At 39.0% G+C, this 24,436-nt stretch overlaps 1 protein-coding gene and 1 non-coding gene across 4 annotated transcripts in view; both read left to right on the top strand.

Annotated features, from left to right (window-relative positions):
• The window catches only part of PRRG1 (proline rich and Gla domain 1), an 880,589-nt gene that overhangs the window by 110,594 nt on the left and 745,559 nt on the right, over window positions 1-24,436 (top strand). The window lies entirely within an intron of this gene.
• Window positions 12,334-12,439, top strand: LOC146394537 (U6 spliceosomal RNA). The gene has a single exon (XR_014835934.1). It is a non-coding gene; the product is annotated as a U6 spliceosomal RNA (small nuclear RNA).

Raw genomic sequence — 24,436 nt, forward strand, 5'->3', positions numbered from 1 at the left:
CTTCCTGTGGAGAAATGAGTTAACAGAATTGACCTGAATAGATGCCTAGAAATAAAACACTGCAAGCAAAATGCAGCCATGTATTGGGAGGAGGAGAAAACTGCAGGATACAAGCAGTAATTTTCCACCAAGAACTTATAGATGATTATGATTATGTCCAGACGGAAAGCTAGTTATTCATTCCAAACAAGGATGTTTTAAACTTTATCTTTGAAAGGGAACAATATATGGGAGAAAAATAGTTTTTTTGGAATGCCTCATGGGATAATATTTTAATCTACTCAACACCTTTTTGTCTTGCTCAACTAACCTAGGCCTGGGGAAGGAGATTCTCTTTCAAATCTATGTTTGATCTCACAACCTACTGCTTAACATTCAAAGCATACACACGGCTTCAGTCATTTGCACGGTCACTGCCACAAAGAATCCTGGTGGAGGCTGCCCATCACAGTCCTGCATCTTCCTAGACACAGAGGGAATCAGAGCACCTCTCTGGGACTTGGGCTCTGCTCGTCCCCTCTCTGATGGTGACACTGTGAGGACAGGAGCTGTCAGAGTCAGGCTGAAGAGCCTGTGGCAGAAGCTGGCTACAGATGATGAAGGCAACCACCATAGAGAAACAGAGCCCTGCAGAGAGGCGCCACTGTTCCCACTGTCTCAGAGGCCTGGCTGTGCCACTGCCCACCTTCCCTTGGTTACTGAAGTGGGTCAAGTCCCCCTTGTGAATAAATTTGTTGAAGTCGAGTTATCTAATATAGTCCCTAACTGAGATCTGTAGGATAAACTATGTGCTGTATTTTTGGTCTGGTTTTGTCTTATTTGAATCTTCTGTTCCTGAATAGTGTTGGGCATGGAGTAGAAACGCAAAAATAAAAACATGAAAAATAAAATGGAAAGGGACCTCAAATACTGACTCCTGCCTCTTCTTTCTTTAATGAGTGAATATTCACTGTAAAGTGATATGTTTAAATATCCTGATAAACCCTGCGAAATAATAACTTCTAAATGGAAATGGGAAATTCCACTTGAGAAAGGAAGATCAGACTTATATTCTCTACTTTTTAAGCAAGTGTTCACTCTAGGAAGGGAAATCTACAAGATGGGTTTCAAAGAGACAGGGGAGGCAATTGGTAAAAATTGAAATATCCAGATAAGAAGTTAATATTAGGATAAGAACACTCAATTCATGTTTTGTTCTGTTTGGGTTTTGTTTTTGTTTTGTGTAACATGTTTTTGCCTTTACTAACTTTGGAGGTACTTTTTTGGGGTGTTTTTTTTTTTTTTTTGCCATTTCTTGGCATATTGAGGTTCCCAGGCTAGGGGTCCAATCGGAACTGTAGCTGCCAGCCTATGCCAGAGCCACAGCAATGCGGGATCCGAGCCACGTCTGCAACCTACCCCACAGCTCACAGCAACGCCGGATCTTTTAACCCACTGAGCAAGGCCAGGGATCGAACCCACAACCTCATGGTTCCTAGTTGGATTCGTTAACCACTGCGCCACGACGGGAAATCCTGGAGGTACATTTTTACTATACCTTCCCTAGTTTTAGAATTGGTTTATTCAGAAGGGGATCTGAATGTGCCACCCCAAAATATGCTTCTTCAGCATAAAGATTATTTTGAGAAATAGAAGGGAAGCTCAGAAAACCAAATGGAAGTTACCCTTTTGTGTAATAAATTTAAATTTATAAAGGAAATCTCCATTTGTAAGAATATCTCCTTCTCTATACCACTAAGAAAATGACTAAATCTCTAGAAACTCTTATTGATGGTGAAGGCAATGACTTAAATCTGTAGAATAAACATTATCTATTTCCTGTGCTTTGCCTGATAACCTCCCATAACTGGCTCTCCCCATGTTTTGTCTTGAGTTGAAAGTGGTGTATAAGGTGACGGCTTGGGCCATTTCAGGGAGTTACTCAGTTCTCTTGGCTTTTCCCCATGCATACATCAGGTATACATGTTTCTAAGCTTGTTTTCTTTTCTTTTCCTTTAATCTTTTATTACAGCCAAGCAACTAGAAGGATACAAAAATATTTTTCCTCCCCAATAACAGATTACTCAAAGAGCTAATTTTAGCTACAGGTTGATGTAGCATGGAGAAACTGTTGTGGTATAGACCAAAATCTTTTGATTCAATCTTCTGAGTTCTGTACTCTTCTTATAAGCATTTCTTAAAGAAATCTGAAAACTGTTACTTTCAAATAGTTGGCACTGAATGAGAAATTCAAAAGACAAAGGAAGTGTTAAGTTCAAGGAGAAGAGACAATAAGAGAGAAATTGTGATGAAATGCTGGCATGGGAATAGATGAAGTATTAGTTTTTTTAGAGCTTACCCTAGCATGAAAACTTTGTTTATTGTGTTAAAAAAAAAAACTAACAACTTAAAATGTTAAGCATTTTTAACTGTATAGTATAGTAGTGTTAACTATAAGCACATTGCTATGCAACAGATCTGTAGAAAACGTTCATCTTGTATACCAAAATTCTGTACCCACTGAAAGTGTCAGAAAACAAAATTCAATTGAGTAAATTCTAAAGAACTTACTGGCTTTATTCAGTGATTCGTGAATCAGGCAGCATCCAATCTAGCGGATAGAAAGGAGCTCTGAGGAGCTGTACAAAATGCAAGACTTTTATGGACAGAAGGGAGTGGGAACAAGGAAATTATACTGGGCAAAAAAAAAAAAAGTGGGTTGATTATTGCAAGATCACTTGCCTTTAGGCAGTGACAGGGGTGTATCAGGCAGATTATCTAACTGGTTCTTATTAGGTGATTCCTGACTGACTGGTTTAAGATTCCATTTGTGGGAGAGCCAAAACTATAAGTCTGTTTGGTGACCCGGGGCTTAGTATGAATGACTCCATTTGGGGCATGTTGTCTTGATTTGGATAAAAGACAACTCCCCTTTTACCCCATCCCTGTAGCTTCTTGCAACTGCCATTCTATTTTTTTTGTTTCTAAGAATTTAATTAATTTAGATACCTCATGTAAGTGCAATTATACAGTAAATGTCCTCCTGTGATTCATTTAATTTAGCACAATATCCACATTGTACATCCATTTTGTGGCATATGATAGAAATATCCACAAAGTATATCCATATTGTGGCATGAGTTGGAATTTCTACCTTTTTTAAGGGAGAATAATATTTCATTGCATATATATACCACATTTTCTTTATCCATTCATATGTGATGGATAGCCACCTCTTGGCTATTAAAATAACACTGTAGGAGTTCCTGGTGTGGCTCAGTGGTAATGAACCCAACTAGTATCCATGAGGATGCAGGTTCGATTCTTGGCCTTACTCAGTGGGTGAAGGATCCAGCATTACTCTTAGCTGTTGTGTAGGTTGCAGACACTGCTTTGATCCTGCATTGCTGTGATGTAGAGAGACAATTGCAGCTCTCATTCGACCCCTAGCCTGGGAACCTCCATATGCCATGGGTGCAGCCCTAAAAAGCTTTATATATGTTATATATATATATATGTGTGTGTGTGTGTGTATATATATATATATATATATATATATATATATATAGCTGTAATGGATGTGATATGGGTGTGTAAATATCTCTTTGAGAATCTGTTTTCAATTATTTCGGATATATACCTGGAAGTTGGAGTCCTAGATCATAGGATAAATTCTGCTTCTGTATTTTTGGTGTGCCTCCATACTGTGTTCTCCATACCACTTGTACCATTTTACATTCCCACCAACGGTGTACAAGGGTTCGGATTTCTTCACATCCTCACCAACATGTTTTTTTTGGTGTGTGTGTGTGTATGTTTTGCTTTCAACAAATGCCCATTGGGCTTCCAAAAGACAATTATTTTGAATTCTTTTTCAGTTGATTCGTAGATGTTTATTTCTTCGGGTCAGTTTCTGGAGTTTTGTTTTTTTAATTTAGCCATATTTCCCTGTGTCTTTGTGTTCATTACTATTATTTTTTTTTTTTTTTTTTTGCTAAGATTTGGGTATTTGCAAAAACATCCACCTTTTCCAGCCTTTGTAGACTGGCTTTGTATGGAAGTTCTTTATCAGTCAACCTGGCTACAGATTTTAGAAGCCTCTCAAATATTTTCTGGGGGTATATCTTCTCTGTGCTTGTACATGTAATTTCCCAACTATACAGATTTTCCAGTTTCTTTTTCAGGAGCTTGTAATCTCTTATCCTCTCTAGTGTCTGTTATGCTTCTTTAGGTACTTTTTGCTGCAAGAGGCTACCAGGTTTACCTTGTTCTCAGCAGCCTCCAGACTTCAAAAATAATCTGGTTCCGTGTCAGGATTCCAAGTCAATGGAGACAGAATTCAGTTCCTTGGGCAGCCCCCTGAATAGCTGGAATATTGGGTATATGTTCCACTCTTCTCTTTTCCTCCAAAGGAGAAGCACTGAGTGGTGTGTTTTCTTACGACTGCCCCAAGCTGTGCTGGCTTTGGAGAAAGGCTGTCTTAAGTGAAATCCAACAATTTTTCTTACCCATTTCTACATGGCTCTTCTTGGCTTTGCACTTTCCTGGGGTACTGAGTCATTCTAACTGGTTTCTGAAATTATCCAAGACTATCTAGACCCTATATTGTTGATAAGTCATTGTCTCTGGGGGAACAAGTTTGGAGGACTCCTATTCTGCCATTTTGCTGACATCACTCCTAAATCTCCATTCATGTTTTATGATAAGGATCAAGTCACTGGGAGAAATGAGTTTTATATACTGAATAACCATTATAATAGTTGACCTTTCTTTAATGCTTACTCTGAGCTTGACACATGGTACACAGACTGTCCCAACTTATGAGACCCAACTTATGATTTTTCTACTTTATATTAGTGCAAACACCATATGCATTCAGTAGAAACTGTATTTAGAATTTTGAATTTTGATCTTTTCCCAGACTAGTGATATGCCTTATGATAACTTCTTGTGATGCTAGGCAGCAGCAGCAAGCAGTGGTTCCTAGTCAGCCACACCATTAGGAGGATAAATAACCAATGCACTTAAAACCATTATAAACCCATATATACACTGTATTTTTTACCTGTAGTATTCAATAAACTACATGAGTTGTTAACACTTTCTTATAAAATAGGCTTTCCTTAGATGATTTTGCCCAACTGTAGGCTAGTATAAATGTTCTGAGCATGTTTAAGGTAGGCTACGTTAAGCTATGATATTTGATAGGTTAGGTGTATTAAATGCATTTTTGACATATATTTCCAGCTTACGATGGGCTTATAGAGGTGTAACCCCATCATAAGTCAAGAAAGACATGTATGATAAAATTCTCATAACTATATTAACAAGGAGTCCAAATACTAGTTCCCTCTCCCAATTTTCCAAATAAGAAAACTAAAAAAGAGGGTGGCCTAAGACAGCTTTTCTAGTCAGTAGCAAGAATGTGGTTTGCAACAAGGTAATCTAAATCCATGGCCTACAGGTTTAACAAGTTGCTTCAAAGTCTTTAGTATTTGAAATTGTAAGATTATATAAAAGCCAAAAAACAAACAAAAAAGCAAAACAAAAACTGGGAAGTTACTTAATTTAGTGATGTCACATGAATTTTTATTATTTAACATCATAGGAAAACAAAAAAAGCCACAGGTAATAAAGCATTAAATAACACAGTATACCTACACATACAAAATATTCTCAGGAGTTCTTAGACTATGGGGGAGGAAGAATGTTTAACCTAAAGTTGATATAATCTAATAAGTGTACCATTCAAAAAGAGATAGAGGAGTTCCCATCTTGGTTCAGCTGAAACAAATCCGACTAGTATCCATGAGGATGTGGGTTCGATCTCTGGCCTTGCTCAGTGGGTTAAGGATCCGGCGTTGCTGTGAGCTGTGGTGTAAGTCACAGACACAGCTGAGATCCCATATTGCTCCCCTGCCATAGGCTGGCAGCTACAGCTCTGATTTGACCTCTAGCCTGAGAACTTCCATATGCCTCAGGCACAGCCCTAAAAAGCAAAAAAAAAAAAAAAAGAGAGAGAGATAGAGATTGATTTCTGCCAGTTCCTGCATATGATCATAGTTCTGGCTCTGAAGTAATCCCAGGTGCCCATTAGAAAAACCTTGATTAATGTATTAACAAGCCCTAAATCTATTTAATCAAAGGAAACCTCCATGTATGCTCTGGGGTTATTTTCCAAACCCAATCAGATGTAAGGATTTATGACACATTAACTCCCCCCCCAAGATAAATCTATGTTCAACCATCCAAAACCCAGCAAAACCGTACAAGCTGGTTCCATACATCTTCTCACTAACATCTCATTCAACTTTCTCATGGTGCACAATGATTTATGGAATTTTTTTCTTCTCCAGTGCTTAACATTCAACTCTGCTATGTTCTTTTTATTGTAAGTAATAAGAATAATTTCTAAGACAGATTGTGTCAGTAAATTGTCTTCAACTACCTACTTTTTCTGTATTACCCATTTTGCTTCTGCTTTCTTTGCGTTTTTGCATTTTTTTTTAGCATTTCCTATCAGATGAGAGAGAAGACTGAGGAGTATTGCCCAGGTATTTTCTTTAGATATAACATGTTCTAAAGCTTGGTACTCAATAATGTTAACCTCATTTATTGTGTGTTTTTAAAGTCAATAAAAACTCAGATAATTCTAGGTCACACACAAGAAAAAAAATACAATATGTTTCTTGTTTATAGTTTATGGCTTTCTTGATTATCACTCACCAAGGACTTAACTGACTCACAAGCTGGTAGCCTCCAAATTACCCTCCCTGCCTACAGCTTCTTCCCCTCCAACCCTTTAAATTAAATTGCATCAAGCAATGATCATTGCTAAAGGTAAAAGAATAAAAAATTAGAACAATTGCCCTAGAGCACAATTTCTAATCAGCAAAGCATATATGAGAAAGTAAATTTAAATGGAAGGTAACAAATGCAGAAGAAAAACATCACCAGTAGAGCAAAATCTCAGTAGAAATTCAGATGTGATTATTCACTACTGCTGAGCAGAGTCAGGGCTCATTAGTTCTGGGGAAAAGTAAGAATATGCATGAGGGAAAATAAAGTTGATCGATTCCTCATGGTACTTCCTAGTCCCTTGGCAAATATCACCATTTCACTCCACTTAAAAAATAAAGTGAATAATGCATTTTGCTGACCCTTAAAAAATTTCCTCTATGCATTGACTGTCACTTAATTTGCCCTCACAATCCTCCATTAAATAGTGTAAGGGTATATATTATTAGTTTTAATATTAATGGGTAGAACTATGGTTAAGTAACTTGTTTCCAGGTTACTGGGAGGCTATCAAAGCCTTAAGAGTATTCAAGTCTTCTGCCTCCCGAAATACTCACTTAGCAATACAAAAATAAAATTATAATTGTAGATATGTCTACATGATACCAACAGAACAGATGGATTTAGCTAGAAAAGCAATGTGCACACTTATGGAATTGTATACTCCAACAAATATGAACTGACAGATTTTTCATATTTTCATTTTAATCTGGGTGCTGTGAGGATACAGCTCAAGTGTGACAAAGCCCAAGATAGTCATTGAAATTCAGAGCAGTCCATTGTAGAAAACACTTATTGTGTTGATAATCTACATGTATTGTACTTTTTGACACATACTTATTAACAAAATTTGTTTCCTATCACTCATGTCTGTCCTTTTAATGGCCATCACAACCAAGCATTTCCTATCCCTGCAATACTGCAGAGTGTGAAGTGCCACTAATTTCTTAGCTGTCATAATTTTGGAGCAATTCATAGAGAGTAATGAGGAGCTTCATTCAGTGTCATGGTGACAGCTTGGCTCTCTTCAATTGTACATAAATCTAAACTAGGGAGTATGTGTGCAATGGGGAGAAAAGAGACCTGGCTTGGGTGACAAAAAAATTAGCCTTGTCCCAGCTCTATCATCGCCTTCATGGAGGAAGTTGGAGGTGTCAGCCAGTCCTTTTTAGCCTCGGTTCCTTTAATTTCAGAAGGGAGAGAAAGAGGGAGGAGAGGATGGAAGGAAGGAAATGAATGGGAGGGGGGAGTGCAGAAAGAAATGTGGGAAAGGAAGGAAATCAATTACAGAGGGATGAAGATAAGAAAGAATAAGGAATGAGGGACACAAATTCTGAATTCTCAGTGTTACTGAAACTGACAGCACCAATGGCTTGAGCCCAGCCAAAACCCAAATTGAACCCACGTGCCTGGACTCGAACCCAACCTAAAGCCAGATTGAGACTTAAACATAGGGTTTTAAATACAAGTTACTCACCCTGTGTCTGAACTCACTAAGGCTCAGGGTCTTTATACCTCCACGCAGAAGGAATTCTGCAAGAGACAAAGTGATAGGCAAGAAACAGATTTACTAGGATAGAACACTTATAGAAGATATAAGCAGGCAGGCAAAAAAGCTTTGCCCAGGGATCTGGTGGGCTACACCTTTATCATCCAAGGGGAGAGGTGGTTGGAAAGGTCCACCTCTTCCTTTCCAGAGTAGTAGCTCCTCCTCAGTATCTGGTAAGGTGGGTATTCAAATTAGCTGAAGGGTGATCTTCAAACTCTTGCCCTTGATCTGAATCTGAATGCAAGCCTCATCCCATTCCCAACCCAGTGACCTGAGGCAATTCTCGCATCTCCACGAGTTAAGCAGGCCTGCCTTGTTCTGGTGGCTTTCTTGAACTTACTACAGTGGTCTCCCACCAACTCCCAGGCTTCCCTCTTTATCTATGATCCCCTATCAGGACTTCTACAACCACCTGTGCGTACTCTATCCCTATCATTATTACATATGCCTGTAGACTTCATAGCTCATCTCCTGTCACCCTCTACCCTTCCACTTCAACAGCAACATATGCATTATGTTCATTCATTCAACAAACATGTACTAAACACCTACCATTTGTAAACCTTACGCTTTCTGCAGGAAGTACCACAATAAATACCTTATCATGCCTCCATTCAAAGTTCTCAGCATACAGTGAGGGTAATATGTAAAGAAGACAATTATGTCCCTGTCACTTCAGTAAATAAAACCCTTCACAAGCAGGATGCTCTTTTTTTCCATAAGAACGTGTAGTTTTGTTTCCTTTCAGTGCTTTTCGGGTGTCACTACTTCCTATGTTTTCTGACTTCTCCACTGTCTTTAGGAGTCTCTGGATCTGGAGCAGACAGCAAAGCAGATCAGAAGATAGGCTGTTCTTGGCCAAATTAGGATTTCCTTTGGGTCTTGCCAGGATCACCTTTAATTTGCAGTTCCATCTTCCAGTTCTTTTTCTGCTTTATTTCTCATAGTATTCCCCAACCCCACCCATTCTTCCAGGTTTCCCTCCCACTGGATGTCAATCTACTGGTAAGAAGGCAGCCCTAATAATTATCCCGACAGGGCCATTTCTCCTAATGGTTCTTACCTGCTTTGTCTGGTAGTACAGGCTATGGAGTTCACCACACAGATTTTCAGTCTCTTATTTCCATATTCCCAGGGATTCATGCAAGGAGCCAAGGAGTGATGGTTTGGGCCAATACCAAGATTCATCCTGCTGCTGGACCTAGTGTGATACATCTGTCCTCTGCTTTACCTGTGAAGTGATTAAACTACAAATGAACTCTCTAGGTCGCCAGAGCTGTTAAGGTCCAAACACTCTTGCCATCTGTGTTTCCTGAAAATTATTGAGTGGCAGATTGTGCTTGGCAGGTGTTTTCTGTTCTCCAAACAGGCATTTATCAATCAGCAAATTCAGTGTTTTCTAGCTCAACACTTAGTAAATATCATAGCTTGTTTTATAGATTTGGAAGAGTGTTGGTATTTCTCTGAGCAGTCTCAGAAATACTCTGGAAAATGTTTTTACATGCCATCTTGCCAAATCCCCCAACAGACAAATATGCTCTCTTCTGACTCACTGCCAGACTATGTCCCAAAGCCAAGACCAGGAGACGAACTGTTTGCTGCTTCCAAAGGAAGGTTGGTTTGACTACTGGTAGCAAACACTTGGTAAATAAGCCCCATGACCTAAACCAACTTGGTCATACAAATCTATTCTTTTTGCACAAGAGCAGCCTAAAGGTTTGGGGTGGGTAGGGGTTGAATGGGTCACAAGGCCTCACTTCCAGGTTATAATAAAAGCCGTCTTCAGTTCAAACTCTAGCATATATCCATTTATTAATCACCCATTATCAAGTGTCCATAAAGCAGTTTAGGTGACTTGGGTGTGGCATTTGACAACTGCAATTTTAACAAGCACCTTAGATGATCCTGAGGCACACAAAAGTGTTAAAACCACTGCCTCAAGCTATACATACATTAGGCTGATGCCTACCTTAGTTGCCTCCCATTTGGTCTTTTTTTCTTTTTTTAAAATTGCACTACAGTTAATTTACAGTAATGTTAATGTTAGTTTCAAGTGAACAGCAAAGTGATTGAGTTATATGTGTATATATATGTGTGTGTGTATATATATATATATATATATTCTTTTTCACATCCTTTTCCATTATAGGTTATTACATCAAATATAGTTGTCTGTGCTATATAGTATGTCTTTGTTGTTTATATATTTTATATATACTAGTATGTATATATTAAACCCAAACTCATAATTTATCCCCACCAGCCCCTGCATCCCCTTTGGTAACCAGAAATTTGTTTTCTTTGTCTGTGAGTCTATTTCTGTTTTGTAAATAAGTTTGTTTCTATCATTTCTTTAGATCCCACATATAAGTGATATATGATATTTGTCTTTCTCTGGCTTATTTAGTATAATAATCCTTAGATCTATCCATATAGCTGCAAATGGCATTGTTTCATTCATTTTATGACTGAGTAATATCCCACTGTGTATATGTACCACATCTTAATCCCTTTATCTGTCAAAGGATATTTACGTTACTTCCATGTCTTGCCTGTTGTAAATAGTGCTGCTGTGAACATTGGAGTGCAAGTATCTTTTTGAATTAGAGTTTTCTCTGGAGATATACCCAGGAATGGGATTTCTGGATCATATGGTAACACCATGTTCGGTTTTTTAAGAAAACCCCATAATTGGGGCATATAACTAACTGTTCTCCATAGTGGCTGCACCAATGTACATTCCTATCAACAGTGTAGAAGGGTTCCCTTTTCTCCACACTCTCTCCATCATTTATTTTTTATTGACTTTTTAATTATGGCCATTCTAACCAATGTGAGGTAATAACTCATTTTAGTTTTGATTTGCATTTGTCTAATAATTAATGATATCAGGCATCTGTCTTTTAATGGATAAATGTCTATTTAGATCTTCTGCCCATTTTTTGATTGGGTTTGATTTTTTGTTTGTTTGTTTTTTGCCATTTCTTGGGCTGCTCCACAGCATATGGAAGTTCCCAGGCTAGGGGTGAAATCGGAGCCATAGCTGCTGGCCTACGCCACAGCCACAGCAACGAGGGATCCGAGCCATGTCTGCGACCTACACCACAGCTCATGGCAATGCCGGATCCTTAACCCATTGAGCAAGGCCAGAGATCGAACCCGCAACCTCATGGTTCCTAGTCGGATTCATTAACCACTGAGCCACGATGGGGGGGGACTCCTGATTTTTTTTTTTTAAATATTAATCTGTATGACCTCTTTGTATATTTTGGAAATTAAGTCTTTGCCAGTAGTATTAGTTGCATATATTTTCTCCCAGTCCTTAGGTTGTCTTTTCTTTTTGTTTATGGTTTTATTTATTGTGCACAACTTTTAAGTTCAATTAGGTCACATCTGTTTATTTTAGTTTTTAATTTAACTACTCTAGGAGATGGGTCCAAAAAACTTTTACTGTGATTTATGTCAAAGAATGTTCTGCCAGAGTTCCCGTCGTGGTGCAGTGGCTAACGAATCCGACTAGGAACCATGAGGTTGCGGGTTCAGTCCCTGCCCTTGCTCAGTGGGTTAACCATCGGGCGTTGCCGTGAGCTGTGGTGTAGGTTGCAGACGCGGCTCGGATCCTGCGTTGCTATGGCTCTGGCGTGGCTGGTGACTGCAGCTCCGATTCGACCCCTAGCCTGGGAACCTCCATATGCCGTGGGAGCGGCCCAAGAAATAGCAAAAAGACAAAAAAAAAAAAAAATGTTCTGCCTATGTTTTCCTTTAGGAGTTTTATAGTATCTGGTCTTATATTTAGGTCTTTAATCCATTTTGAGTTTATTTTTGTACATGGTATGATAGAATATTCTAAATTCACTCTTCTACATGTAGCTTTAGAAGCCGGAAGAGACCAGGAAAAACCTCCTGAAATGACATCCAGAGAACGTAACATTTGAGGCTGACTGGATATGCATCATACATGCTCTTCAGCTTTGTTTATTTTATAAAGCATAGAAATTATCTGTGGAGTGCTCGCTTCGGCAGCACATATACTAAAATTGGAACAATACAGAGAAGATTAGCATGGCCCCTGAGCAAGATGACATGCAAATTCGTGAAGCATTCCATATTTTAAAAAAGAAGAAATAAATTATCTGTGGAGATTATTTTTAAATGCAGAAGCATGGAACCTAACCTGGGCCTGATGAACCTGTGTGCTTGCTGGGGGAGAGTCACATGTATTTTGCAAAAGCCCGGTGGTTGACTCTGGCGCACAGTCATATTTGTGAATCACTGATACTAAGCTGCTGTGTTAACCTAAAGCAAGTAGACTGCCACTTCTTTCCAGGGAATATGGGTTTATTGAGGATCAGCAAGCAGTTGCTATTTGGAGCTGGGCAACCCACCTGTGGTGAGCCTTGTATAAGTGCCCACCCAGCAAAGGAAGGAAACTGCTTTTATAGAGGGAAAGGGAAGTTGAGAAGGCTATAGTAAACAAAGAGTCCATGATTTTTCATTGGCTGAGTCTTTGCCAAGGAAGAAGAGTCTTTTCTTCTTTCTACCTATTTACCTTAGCAATCATTGTAAGACATAAGAGTTCTCCTTTTGGTCTCTCAACTATTTAGTTGAATTGTTTTTTCTTTTTTTCTTCACCCTAGGCATGGGATCAAACCTAGGCCAGGAATCAAATCTATGCCACAACTATAACCAGAACCACAGCAGTGAAAATGCCAGATCCTTAACCCACTGAGCCACAAAGAACTCCTAATTGAGCTTTCTATTTATTAAATTTTTTTTTTTACAGCTAGAAGCCACTTTCTGTTTCTTCAGTCCAAACTAGAGCAGCAACAGAAAAACACTGCACATTTCTGTTCCCAGAGTTGCTATTAATTAGCGCTGCTATCTCAGACACATCTCAACATATCAGAGCTTTGGTTTTCTTACAAGTCACTTTAAACATAAGCCAATACAGATATTCTCATAAAATGTTATGCATTTTATCCCAGCCATTCAATTAGCCACAGACCTTTGTTACAGGTATTATAGGAGGCAATATCTTGACAATTACCACGGTTTTTCTTCCTCCTATTATTTTTAACAACCTTGGGCATACCACCTATCAGGTTAGCAGTATTCTGTGAGGCACAAAAGGGCCAAGTTATCTGGGAATTAAGAATCAAGTCAGTTTCTGAGTAGATTTTATCAACTCATAGAACACACAAGTTGTGAAAACCTGGCATTTCAGAAAATTCAGCCTTGAAGGAAGCAGACCTAGAGTTGATGCCATGTGCATGTAACTCAAAAGATTATGTGATGATGTGAAAACTTTTTTCTCCCTATGGTCACATAAAGAACCCAAGTATCTGGCAGAGGTGACCAAGCGCATTAAATTGTGAATTAAATGTTCCAGGGTCATGTGATAGGGTTTGGTGTGTGTGAGAGTCTGGAAGAGTTAATGGGACCCAAACATAAGAATGGGACAGTGAGAGGCCCCTGGAGAAATCCCAAAGCCACTTTGGCGTCTGAAACCAAGAGTAGCAAGTTGTGAGTGCATGTCCCTCAATGTGGTGGGTCAGGGAGGATCTAAAAGTGGCCCATTGACTGGAGACTTAAGATCCTCCCCAGATGACAGGAAAATGAAGGTGCACATCTGTCTACAATACACTGGGTATTGCACAGCTGAAAGAATACAGGCATTTGAGCCACAGAAATAGTGAATACATGTCAGTCAATAAAATCAATTAAGATTACACATCTCAGCCAAGACAGCATGGGTTCTTAGTTCCAGTGTTAAGTTGTACATTACTTATCTATCCATCTATCTGTCTGTCTACCCATCCATCCCAAATGCCAGCTTACTTATAAATCCTCCTGGAATGTAGATCACTTCCGGGACAAATAGAAGAAAAGGGGAGACAGGAAATTTCTGAGTTTGAAAGCGTACTGAATTTACCTTCAATTTGAAAGATTAAATTTTCTACCACTGAGCTGGAATGAAAACTAAAGTTCAAAATTTAGTTCATTTACAGAGGCAAAAAGATAGGTACATGTTTGCCATCCTCTGGTGTGTGACTACCCAATAAATATTTCTATACCCTAGGACAATATTGCTTTCCTGATTAGACTCAAATTATTTACTTATTATTTAATGTCTCTACTCTTTGATGCATATAGTAATGAAGTCTTTGTCCAGAATTTAGTATCCTAAGATAGTGGCCATCTGTATAGTGACAAAGTAACTTACGGTTGGGTTGGTAACGGATTATACCTCCAGCATCTACTACAGACTGACTTAGGCCAATTGGTTTTTGCCCAGTCCTTAGTTTATTTTTGAAAGACAGTGCTACATAAAAGTTGGAGGTGGGTAAGGATAATTGCTTCCTCTTAAACTTTTCTGTCAGGATAACATGAATCTTAGAAAAAATGCTGCCATATATACAGACATAGAGTAATCAAACATTGATTATTGAGCAGGCACGAAACAGTTCATATAACCTATTCTGTGGATTCCATGATGTCCAGATTTTTGTCTGTTATGTGCTTCAACTACCTCCTTGAATGAAAGGTCACCCTAGACAGATCCGAAACCAGTACAGAGGCTGGAATCTGCAAACATTATAATAAATCACCACTATATATCCTTTCAGACTAATGGTTCTCAAACTTAGGTGCACATTGTAAGCACCTGGGAAGATTTAAAAAGCACTAATGCCTGAACTGCTCCCCAAGGATTCTGATTTAATTGTTCTGAAGTATGGCTTCAGCACTTGAAGTTTTTAAAGCATTCCAAGTATGTCTAATGTACAGCCAAGTTTAAAAACCATATTCCCAAACAAGTAGCAGGAAAACGACCTTGGCTCCATTCCAAAGGATAAAGTCTTCCATCCTCATTAGATTCTTAAAACTCTTTGTGCCAGGTGGGCAATATTTCCCACACTAGATTCAGCCCATTCACAAACCTTAATTACTTTTTATTTCATCTATGTGGACTATGTGAGTCCATTTACAAAAATCATTTTTGTCAACATGTCTATTTAACCAATAAAATTCCATTTTTGGCATTTAATTTGTTAATTTGCAAAGCCTAGTTGCAAAGCCTAGAAAAACAAGGAACAAAGGCACTTTCAGTAGCTGCCTCCTAAGTATGGAGTTCCTACCTGAGGGCCAGCTGACCACATTCAGGTTATGCATTGTTCTTTAGTGGATATGAGTTCATATTTAAACTAATTTTAAATAATACACATAAAATATATGTGTATTTAAGTCTTCATGTATGTGTAGAATTTTTAAAGTAAAATTGGTGTATGATCCTGTGTAATTTTCAGATGTACAACCTTACAATTCTACAGTTGTATACACTACAGCCACTGAAGGTCTAATTACCAACCGTCACCATACAATTGACCCTTCACCTGTTTTGCCCACTCCTCAAACAACTTCCTCTCTATTAACCACCATTCTGTTCTCTGATGCTATGAGTTCGTTTTTCTTTTGTTTACTCATTTCTTTTGTATTTTTTTTTACATTCCACACATGAATGAAATCAGATAATATTTGTCTTTTTCTGACTTATTTCACTTAGTGCAGTACTCTCATGGTCCATCCATTTTGTCAGATATGGCAAGATTTCATTCTTTTTTATGGCTGAGTAGTATTCCTTTCTCTCCCTATACCACAGCTTCTTTATACATTCATCCAGTGATAGACATTTATGTTGTTTCCATATCTTGCCTATTGTAAATAATGCTGCAATGAACATGGGGTTGTGTATATCTTTTTGAATTAGTGTTTTTTGTGTTATTCTGATAAATACCCAAAAGTAAAATAGAATCATATAGTACCTCTGTTCTTACCTTTTTTTTGGCCACACCCAAAACATGTGGAAGTTCCTGGGTCAGGGATCAAACCCATGACATAGCAGTGATCTGAGCTGCTGCAGTGACAATGCTGGATCCTTACCCCATAGTACCACAAGGGAACTCCAGTTCTTAATTTTTTGAAGACTCTATACTGTTTTCCACAATGGCTCTACAAATTTACATTTCTATCAACAGTGTGCAATGGTACCATTTTCTCCACACCCTTTCTAACACTTGTTATTTCTTATTATGATAACTAGTCTAACAAGTATGATGTGATATCTCATTGTGGTTTTGATTTGTATTTTCCTGATAGTGATGTTGAACATCTTTTCTTGTGTCTGTCAGCTATTTGTGTGTCTTCTTTGGAAAAATGTCTATTCAGATCCTCTGCCCATTTTTAATCAGGTTGTTTGTGTTTTTGTTGTTGAGTTGTATGATTTCTTTATATAGTTTAGATATTAACTACTTATTAGCTATATGATTTATAAATATTGTTTCCCATTCAGTAAGTTACCTTTTCATTTTGATAATGATTTTATTTGCTATGCATAAGCTTTTTTAATATATATATACATATATATATATATATACGTATATATATATATATATACATATATATATATATATATACATATATATATATATATATATATATATATAGCCTCACTTGTTTATTTTTGCTTTTGTTTTCCTTGCCTTTGAAGTCACATCCGCAAAAATATTATTCAGAGCAATGTCAAGGAGTTCACTGCTTGTTTTCTTTTAGGACTCTTGTGGTTTCTAGTCAGAGTTATTTTTTGTATGCAGTGTAAGATAGTCCTCTAGTTTCATTCTTTTGCATGTAGCTGTCCAGTTTTCCTAACACTATTTATTAAGGAGACCATCCTTTCTCCATTGTATGTTTTTGGATCCTTTGTCATAAATTAATTCTCCAAATATGTGTTTATTTCTGGGTTCTCTATTCTGTTCCATTGATGCTTATGTCTGTTTTTATGCCAATACTGTACTTTTTGATTAGTATTACTTTGTATTAAAGTCTGAAATTAGAGAGCATGATACCACCAACTTTGTTCTTTCTCAAGATTGCTTTGGCTATTCAGGATCTTTTGTGATTCCATACAATTTTTAGAAATAATTATTTTGGTTCTATGAGAAATGCCTTTGGAATTTTCATAGGGATTGTGCTGAATCTTTAGATTTATTTAGGTAGTAGGGACATTTTAATGATATCCTTTCAATCCATGAGCATGGAATATCTTTCCATTTTTTAGAGGGGGGTGTCTTCTTCAACTTCTTGTGTATAGGATTTTAACTAAATTCTAGACAGTATAACACCCCTGCCCACTGTCATCATATAGATCACCTTGATCCTGGGTGCCTCTTAGAACTCTTTACATTGACGGGGAATGTTCTCAACTTCTTCCATTGGAAGTTGATATTTGTTTCTCCCAGGATACTGCATCTTCTTCTCAGCACTTGCCTCATTTTCCTCTCACCTCAACAAAGAACTTTTAATTCTGGCCTTAAATGGCCTTGAGAAAACAGCATAGAGGGTTGTATTTTTTTGGAAAGTGCACTTACAGTGGTCCGATTTCATAACAGAAATAAAATGTGGCCATGCTTTCTTGTCTAGAGAAGAGTTATGGTCTGTCTCTTGGCATTAACCGTCTGGCTCCAAAGAAACATAGTAAAGACAACCCTCAAGTTGTCTCAGTAATACATTGACTTTACTTTACTTCCGAAGTATCTTGGGCCTCAATGACCTCCTAAACCTGCCTCACCTTCCATATTACTGGCCATTTTTTCTTAATCATTATAGCTTATTATATAATTTTTGCTTTTGCTTTTTTTTTTAATAATACAGAAAGTAGGATGCTCTGGTATGGTGAGAGCTTTAGCTGTCATGGAAATGCCATACCATTCCTATAATGTTTATAATGTTGAGATTTATAATAAGAAATATATGTGTGGTCTTTGTTTCCTGTCAGATATAGGGCTCCTGAAACCCTTAGAATTTCCTAAGTGATGAGAGCAATAAAGATGTCTTTTGTCATATTAATGAGGAGACCTTTGGACTGTACCAAAAGATGGAGGCTGGTTGCCAGGGGATCCAATCATGTGACTAGAGCCTTGGAACTTAGAGTCCCACCATTCTGACCTTTGGCATGGAAAGAGGGACTAGAGGTTGAATCAGTCACCAATGGCTAAGAGTTTAATTAATCATGCCTATGTAATAAAGCCTCCATAAAACACATAAGAGAATGGGGTTCAGAGAGGTTCTAGGTTGATGAGCACAAGGAGGTGCTGGAGAGTGGTGCTCCTGGAGAGGGCATGGAAGGTCCTCCTCCTTTCCCCATACATTGCCCTAAGCACCTCTATCATCTGACTGTTTCTGAGTTGTATCCTTTTATTATAAACTGGTGATAAGGTATGTAAAATGTTTCTCTGAGTTCTGTGAGCTGCTCTAGCCAATTAATTGAACCCAAGGAAAGAGTCACTGGAACCTCCAATCTATAACTTGGTCAGTCAGAATCACACTTGATGACCTAGATCTGCCACTGGTATTATTACCAGAAAATTAGGTTCACATCTTGGTGGATGTCAAAATGAAAGATATAACCAAACCAAAGACTGAAGGAAGAAAGGGTTTATTACTTGCAGCAAGTACGGAGAACACCAGAAATCTTTCCCAAAGCGGTGTGTCCTCGGACAGCAAAATTGGGGAAATTTTAAGGTGACAGTATATGAATATTCACAGGAGAATTCAGCATAGAATTGGGACAGAGGATGATACAGTTAGGATGGTACAGTTCAAGACTTGGTTGATGGGAGTCATGAGGGTCAGAAAAGGTCAACATTGTCATTCTCTGTTACTGACCTGTCTAAGGTCTCAGTGTATAGTTACCATCCTCCACCAGGGTGGCAGGCCTTAGTTCTTGAGTAACTCAAAAATATGTATCAGATTGTTATGTATATCCCTTGAGGAGGAACTTGGACTCTGTTCTACCACTGAACTATTGTTTCTTGACTGCTTTTCCTTTGTTCCTCCATTCCTTTGTTCTCTTAGAAGCATTAATTACTAAGATCCATTCAAGGGCAAGTATTGTGGCCAGGCTTAGATCACAAAATGACTTAGGCCTAAAATGGCTTCTCTTATGTCAAGAAAGCCATGCCTGCTTCTCTTTCTCTGGGAAATCCCTACCATATCTGTTGTGATAGTGTTATAGGCTCCAAGTCCCTTCAAGGAGATAAAACCCAAAAGTCTCTGGCCATGTCTCATTGTAATGCAACCTGGGTGCTCACTCCCTACCAGGGAAGGAATGTCTCCCCATTCCTCACCCTGCCTCTGTATAACCCATTCCCCATGCAAATAAGGTATCCTGACTGACACCAATCAGAAGATAAAATATGCCCCATACAGACCTCAAACAACACTCAGCCCTTAGACATGGTGTAGGGGACTAGGGCAGGAGAAATTAGTGGGCCCAGGGCAGGAGAAATCAGGTCCTCACTCTGGTCTGCAACATGGGAATATAAGGAAAGTCCCAGTTGTGAGCAGAGCCTACTCTAGGATGGCCCCCACTCTTTGAGGGCATGAATACATTCGTTGTACATTGCAAACTTGATTTTGAACTTGATTGTGGTCTCCAAGGCAACCCACTGTGGCATTGTCTGGGAGATGGACAAGGAATGCCCCATTAACAGCACCCTAACCCCCTTAAAACCACCTTTAACTTTCAGCCTAAGATGCTGTGGCTTTAAGGGGAATTCCTTTCAACCCAGAGCCACTCCTGCCTAGAGAGCCTGCTTGCCTCCATTCCTAACACTGCTTTGGTTCTGTCAGCACTGCTTCTATCTGCCTCTATCCCAGAGCTGCTGCAGCACTTCCCAACTGAAAAGACCCCCATCCCGATGCCCCACTGCTCCAAATTCTTTCTGTTTGTGCAAGAACCGGGGCCAGTAACAATAGCATCTGCAGGAGAGAGGTAATTTTGTAGTACTGACCCCTTAATCTGTGGGATCTGACACTCGCCAAGTATATAGTGTCAGAATTGAGTAAAACTATAGGACACCCAGATGATGTTGGAAGACTGCTTGTTGGTGTGGGAACACCTCCCATCCCCTAGGCCCTACCCCCCCCCCCCCACGCCCTGCACACACACGCATTGGAACTGGTGACCAGAATCTTTAATTCCCCACCCTGGGACTGACTGGACTTTTTAGCCCAGGTGTGGATTTCTACTTCTTACCAAATTGTCAGGTAACACACTTATAACCTGAGCTGAAACTGTTCCTTACTTTCTTAGAAGTTGAATACTTGAGGAGTTCCCAGTGCGGCACAGCAGAAACAGAAACAAATCCAACCAGTATCCATGAGGATGTGGGTTTGATTCCTGGCCTTGCTCAGTGAGTTAAGGATCCGACGTTGGTGTGGTGTAGCTGTAGTGTAGGTCACAGACATGGCTCGGATCTCGTGTTGCTCTGGTTGTGGTGTTGGCTGGCAGCTATAGCTCTGATTCGACCCCTAGCCTGGGAACTTCCCTATACCACATATATACATATACCAATATATGTAACTTATAGTATGTTTTAGCACACTTTATTTTCCATTTCCCTGTTTGTGAAGGAAAGAAACCTGAACATTTATGGTAAATTCAAGCAGCGTCTAGTTTTCTACCAGTATTATTTAGAGAGGAATTTCTGGATTTTACCCTTTTCATCTTTTTTCCCCTGGGATGATTATACTGTGGGTGATGGTAAAAGGGAGCAGAATTTGCCATCCCAAAATATATCTCTTTGGTATAACGATTATTTTAGGCTGGTTATTTGAAAGAAATAGCAAACTCGGGAAAAGTCGTGAAAACTAAGAAGTTACCCTTGAGTAAGAGACATTTACAAGGAGAATCTCCATTTGTAAGTGTGTTTCCCTCTCTGTACCAGGAAAAGACTGATGAATTTAAATCTCTAGATGCCCTTATCAATGGAGAAGGCAATGATTTACATCTGCATAACAACCTTATCCATGTTTAACTGTGCTTTTCCTGAAAACCTCCCATAACTCACTCCCCACCCCTCCCCCACAACATCTTCTTTTGTGTTAGCTGGAAACTGTATTTATGGTGCTGGCTTGGGTCTTTTGGGGGAGGTACATGGTTTTCCTGGGGGCTCTCCCATATATAAAGGAGGTATACATGTCATTAAACTTCTGTTTTTCTCCTGTTAATCTTTTATTGTAGAGGAGTCTCAGCTAAGAACTTAGAAGGGTAGAAATTATTTTTTCTCCCCTACAGGGGAATAATTTATTTTGTCATATTAGGTTTTGTGTTTTGTCCATAATCCCTTCCTATGCATTATGGCCTCTGCTGAAATGCCTCTGAATTTGTAAAATCATCCATGCAATCCCACGAGGACATGTTGATGTCTGTTCTCTGAGGCCAGATCCACGAGGGGCATACGTCATATTCCTCATCTAAAACGATGAGTCTCTCCACATCCATTGAGTCTTCCTCAGACTGTCTCCATGTACCTTTCAGGTTCAGAAATCTTTGGTGGTTCAATACCTGCAACATCTTCACTGAGCTGTCCTAGACTACTAGAAACTTGAGAATGCAAGCAACTTGTGACAGTCTCAGGATTTCTCCACGATTATACTTGACCTATGGCCATTTCTACTGAGAGGGTATAGGTGTTAGCATGTAGCACTCTTGGAGTTCCAGATAAGAAGTGGGGCATAAAGCGTGTCTGTGATCCTATTTCATCTCAAGGGGAACTCCTTGGCTCCACCTAACAGCATCCCCTTCTGGACCTACCTCCGTGACTCTCTTTTTCTGCTTTTTCAGTTCTATCTTCTCTTCCAAGGAGTTATATTCCTAGAATAGGGAAGACCAGATCTTTCATCAATATGGCTTCTCTCCAAGCTGTTGTTCAGTGCTTCGAGGCTTACCTGTCAGTGTTCAAAGTGGATATTTTGAAACACAGGGAACAAAACTTCTTCTCTCAAATGTTAGGGTAAACATAAATGAAAAACAAGGAAAAAATTCTTTATGATATAAAAATATATTTATATTTATATTTCATTTCCTTTATAAAACTTACAGAAAACTATAATTCAGAAAGATAGATGCACCCCATTGTACACTGCAGCATTATTTACAATAGCCAAGACATGGAAATAACCTAAATTTCCATAGATAGAGAAATGGATAAAGAAGATGTGGTACATATATATATACAATGGAATATTACTTGGCCATAAATAAGAATGAAACAATGCCATTTACAGCAACACAGATGGACCTAGAAATTATCATACTAAGTGAAGTAAGTCAGACAGGGAAATACAAATATAAGATCAAAATGCAGTAACAAGAATGATGACAATAGAATGTGATTATGATGTTGATAGAAGATGGTCTTTTCAGATAAGTTTCTCCCCAAGAAGTGAGACGATAAGACTAAATTTCAAAAGAATACAACTCTAAACTCCAGGAGTCATTGGGAGTTTTCAAAAACAGTCCCTAGGTACACCTCTGATCTTTGCTGAAATTTGCTTAATCAATTTGTTGCAAGATTCATTTGCTTTTCTCTCCTCTGGCTCAACAGGAAACTGTTTGGCCCAGAAATTCAACCTAGAGATTTACATTTGTGCTCTCAAGGGGGGAAATGATGAGAAGGGGGAGTGTTTGCAGGCAGCCCCTACCACCAGGGGTAAGATTGCTGTATAGTCCCAGATCTGAGTGTAGAACCCAACTTGAAACTAAGAAATCAAAGCCTGCTTCTGCCTCACCCCCTCTGGGAGCACCTTCCTTCCATTCTGCTTTCACCCCACCTCTCATTCCCATGAGGGGAAGTTTGTTTCTGAGAACAAACCCACAAAACCTGCAAATTTCCTTCACTACTTGTGTCTTCCATTAGTTTTCCTACTGCTCCCCACTTACCCTTCATGCTGGCTCCCCTTCCAAAAATCAAACCAAGAAACAGTCAAATTTTTAAAAATCCATACTAAGGTATGTGTTTACCTGGAATAAAGTCAAATAAAGAAAGGGATAATACAAAAGAAAATAAATGGACTATTGCAATGGGGAGAGTACTTTCATCATGAGATCTGCAAGCCTCTCAAGGGCGAGGCACAAAGGGGTTTTACGTTGGCTTAGCTTAAGGATGGGGCCTGGGGAAGAAGATAAGATGAACCAAAGTCTGGTTAACAAGCATTTTTTCTTAATTGATCAGCTGGAAAAATTAGTTCAGCTAATCTTTGATGAGACAAAGAGTTGGAATTTGGAGGGTCTGTGCCTGGCTCTGTCTTCGAGAAACAAGGGGAATGTTGTGAGTCTTTTCTAAGCCATATGGGCATGGGTATTTCTCTGCAGTAAGTCATTTCCTTGAACCCAAATGGATGGGAAGTAGTTCTTTAACCATCACTGTTTTCCAGGAGCACAAATTTCAGATAAAATTCAACATTGTTCAGCCCAAAACAAACTGAGAGTATAGGAATTTTTTCACTGAGTTTCTCTTTACTTTTCTGTCCCCAGGACTAACCAGATACTAAACAGCCTCTGTCTTGATGCCATGACCTAGAATGATCCTTACACTCAAAGAGAAAAGCAACACTAGGCCCATGATTTAGACTGCAGGATTTTACATTTACTTCTATTTGCTATGGGATGTGATCAAGACACAGTACTTAAAAAAAAAAAAAAAAAAAATCTGGTGTTTGGTTGTTGTTTCTTTCACGGGTGAGTGCCTAGGGAATCTTTGTAGAAGATCTTGTTCAGAGATGAAGGCAGACCAGCAGGCACTGGGACTCAAAGACCTCTCAGCAGGTGCCAGACACCAGCCATAAGCTTGGGTTTCTGGTTGGGACACCAGTACTTAGTAGAAAGAGCAAGAGTATATCTGGCCCCAAATTCTAAGCAGGGCATTGGTATTTGTAGGCAATTATTATAGGAAAGTAGGGACAAGGATTAAGACAAAAGGCCGGGAGTTCCCTAATGGCCTAGCATGTTAAGGATCTGGAGTTGTCACTGCAGGGGCTCAGGTCACTGCCATGGCATGGGTTTGATCCCTGGCCCAGGAACTTCCACAGGCTATGGGCGTGGCCAAAAAATTTAAAAAAGGATGAAAGCTCAGCAGGACAGTTAACTCAGTTCTGAGCCTTGGTGACTCTAGTTTCGTTATTCTATCAGCCTTAGAGCAGCTAGTTGTCAAACGGTAGAAGAGAGAACAAGTAAAAAAGTATAACTAGCCACAGTTGATGCTGGCTTTGTAC

This window comes from Sus scrofa, chromosome X, assembly GCF_054392235.1.
Source record: "Sus scrofa isolate SSC_HxYL_T2T_F1_AM1 chromosome X, Sscrofa_HxYL_maternal_Yorkshire_Landrace_v2.0, whole genome shotgun sequence".
Taxonomy (NCBI): domain Eukaryota; kingdom Metazoa; phylum Chordata; class Mammalia; order Artiodactyla; family Suidae; genus Sus; species Sus scrofa.